This window comes from Lampris incognitus, chromosome 17 (assembly GCF_029633865.1).
Source record: "Lampris incognitus isolate fLamInc1 chromosome 17, fLamInc1.hap2, whole genome shotgun sequence".
NCBI classification, from domain to species: domain Eukaryota; kingdom Metazoa; phylum Chordata; class Actinopteri; order Lampriformes; family Lampridae; genus Lampris; species Lampris incognitus.
In genome coordinates this window covers 40,722,357-40,725,886 of record NC_079227.1, presented here as the reverse complement: position 1 = coordinate 40,725,886, position 3,530 = coordinate 40,722,357, and the positions used below count along the sequence as shown (strand labels likewise).

Here is a 3,530-nt window from a genome sequence, read left to right as displayed (position 1 = left end):
ATTTTGACAGCGTCCTCAAGTGACAAGTCGTCTGATTCCAAAAGCAGTTTGTCCCTCGTCTTGTCACAAGGTGTCCCACAAGTTAGCTGGTCTGTGACCATTTCCTGCCGCAGCTCACCGTGACTGTAAAGGCCCGCTAGCTCCCTCGGCTTAGCCACGTGGCTAGTGACCGACTCCCCCGGCAGCTGGGCTCTTCTCCTCAGGCGGTCTCGGCGGAGCAGGACCCGGTGTTTACCAGCGAAATGGTTGTGGAGCAACCGGAGCAGGTCTGCGTAGGAGGCAACTGGGGAAACGGTTCGTGAGATTGCTTTACATATCCTCTGCCCCCCCCCCCCCCCGGCCGGGGCAGGAGCGGGGTATTGCTGTCTCCGCTTGTCGCTAATGTCGGGAACGTTCCCAGCGTGCAGACAAGTCTCAAAACCATCCAACCAGGCGGTCCACCACACTGGAGGGTGGCGTCGCCGGGCATCGCCGAGAATGGTGCCGGTGGCGTCCGACTAAACTCCGCCATGTCTCGCCGCCAGTGTTATATGCAGGGAGCCGACAGCAGCACCGGAGGTCCACACAGTAGTTCGATGCCACGTAAAGATTCTTCACCTCACAACGCGCTGAGCAGATCGGGCTGATCTCCGCGGAGCGGACTCGAACACACCACACACAAATCTCCATTGCTCAGCTGCGGTTTTACTGAGGACGGGCATTGTTGTGATACAGCTCATGGTTCCAGCACCGACAACTGGATCATCACAAGAAATTCTGGTGACGGTTCACACCAGCGTCTACCCAATACCACAATACAAACCGGAACTCGCCCCTCAATGGAAGTAATACGTCACAAAATGAACGCCTAGGCAGCGATCATTACATACCCCCCCCCCCCTTGAAACAAGGGCCGTCCTCGGGCCTCCCTGGACAGGAGAGGGACTCAAATGCCTAAACTAAATTTAGTGTTTAGATACAAAATAAAAAACGTCCACAGCACAAATCTCCAAACCAGTATCCCCATATCCAGCAGTGTGCAGGTGTACATCCAGCTGGAGGCTTGTCCTCTATAAAGCTTTATAACAACTTCTTCAAAGAAAACAGAACACAGGGAACATGCTGGAAGTGCTCACACTTTAATCTACGTAGTAGTTTAAAGTGTGAAAACAGGTCCTTCATTAGAACGACACAACACCCCAGTAAAAACGGAAAAGACAAGGCCCTCAACTCACAAATCAGACTTCTGAGCAAAGTTAGGGTGAGACCAGTGATTAAAGGCCCAGTTAGAGGTCCCTCTAGGTGTGAGTCCTGGCCTACATGAGTACTGGGAGGAGTGAGCGTGAGTCAGTGAGGTCAATGGCCTACGTTCCTCCAGATCCGTCTCCAATGGTGAGACACCAAGGCTAGTCGACATATTCTGTCTTTGCCAGGGGCTCCTCACTCTCCCCAACCAGAGGGCCAATGTCTTCCCTGTTGCCAAAGAGGAAGTATAACCCATATCCCTGCTCCTCATCATCATTTCTCCTGCCGTCTGCTGTCAGAGAAGGAGTTTGTGGAGCTTGTGCATCACCACCCCAAGTGAAGAAGGGTAGGAGGTTAGACACATGATGAACTCGAGCGCTGGAATTGTCTGAGACCCTAGATGACTTGTAATTCAAGTCCCACATCACTTGATCAACCTTGTAGGGACCCTTGTACAAGGGGGCCAATTTGGCAGTAAAACCGGCAGATGCGTCAGAGGGGATGATTTCTTAGCTGAACCGAGTCTCCAATCTCAAATGACACCTGTCTCCTTTTCTTGTCCTAGTGACATTTCTGTGTGTCATGACTGGCTGTCCAAGACTGGCGCACATCCCGCAGAACAGCAGACAGCTCAGACTTGTCAAGTCCCACAGTCTCTGGACCAGATTCCAGCTCAGGTTGCATCCACAGGTCCAGTGGCGTGTTGAGATCCTTGCTGTACAGGAGGAAGACAGGTGAATCACCCGCGCTCTGATGAGGAGCCGTTCTCAGTGAAAGGTGATGGTCCCACTCCCTGTGTCTACACCCAAAATAAGCTCTGATTGTGGTCTTTATCGTCCGATTCACTCGCTCAGTTTGGTTGGATTGTGGGTGGTAGGCTGTAGTCACCTGTGGGCAGTCCCCAACGGGGCCACGACTGACTTCCTGTTTGCCAACCTCTTCCTCTGTATAATTTGCTGCACTTCCTCATTCCTCCACCAAGTCTCCTTGTCTTCCTACCTCCGTCCTGACGACACACCAAGTACCTTCCTAGCTGTCTCCTTCACTATTTCTGCAGTGCTTGCCCAGCCATCCGGCAACTCTTCACGACCACCCAGTAGCTGTCTTACCTCCACCCTGAACTCCACACAACAGTCTTCCTTCTTCAACTTCCACCACTTGATCTTCGGCTCTGCCTTCACTCTCTTCCTCTTCTAGGTATCCACAGTCATCCTACATACCACCATCCGATGCGGCCTAGCTACGTTCTCCCCTGTCACCACCTTGCAGTCTCCAACCCCTTTCAGATCTCGCCTCCTACATCAGATATAGTCCACCTGTGTGCACTTTCCTCCACTCTTGTACGTCACCCTGTGCTCCTCCCTCTTCCTGAAATATGTATTCACCACAGCCATTTCCATCCTTTTCACAAAATCCACCTCCATCTGTCCTTCCACATTCCTCTCCTTGACACCATACCTACCCATCCCCTCCTCATCACCCCTGTTCCCTTCACCAACATGCCGTCTGAAGTCCGCTCCAATCACCACTCCCTCCTCCTTGGGTACCCTCTCCACCACGTCATCCAACTCCCTCCAGAATTCTTCTTTTTCTTCCATCTCACACCCAACTAGCAGGGCTTATGTGCTGATAACATTCATGTTGGTGACGTATGACGTATGACGTAGAAATGCTGTGCAGGATATAGGGATCCCACACGGCTCCTGTATCAGGTACTGATACCTGCTCACACCGCTGCACGAGGCCCGAGTCCACAACTCACTTCTTAATATCTGTGGTCCTCCACAACCTGCAGGCTCGCGTCCAGCAGCTCCTAGGATCAGATGCAAAGTCCGCTGATCCAGCATCGTCTGGTGCTGGTAGACACGAGGAGTCACGGGTCACTTATTCAGATAAAGTTTTATTTACCCACCTGACACATCATGTGTCATGCCATGCTGCTCCACCCACCTCTTGTTGCTCCATCCTACATGTGTTCATTGTGTTATATTAAACTTACTTAGTGGTGCACACATCTTCATATCTTCTCTCCACGTGCTCCATAGATGAATCCTCTGATGTTACACAATGAAGTGTTGCTGCTGTGCTCACCAGTTGTTTAGTGAACACACACATTCCACACAACAGGTCAACTAAACACAACTTCACTCACATCATGCCCAAGTAACACACTGAACATGACAAACTCACCACACCAAACTGACCCAACAACCTGAACACAAGGGGGCGCACATGTACTGGCTGGTCCCACCATTCTGACACACAAGGGCAACACACAAACAACACTCTACCAACTAAACTACAAA

The 3,530-nt window shown here is 51.5% G+C and overlaps 1 pseudogene; it reads left to right on the top strand.

Moving 5' to 3' along the window:
• The first annotated feature begins 509 nt into the window (after positions 1-509).
• Positions 510-3,530, top strand: part of LOC130127229 (H-2 class II histocompatibility antigen, E-S beta chain-like) — a 17,214-nt pseudogene continuing 14,193 nt past the window's right edge.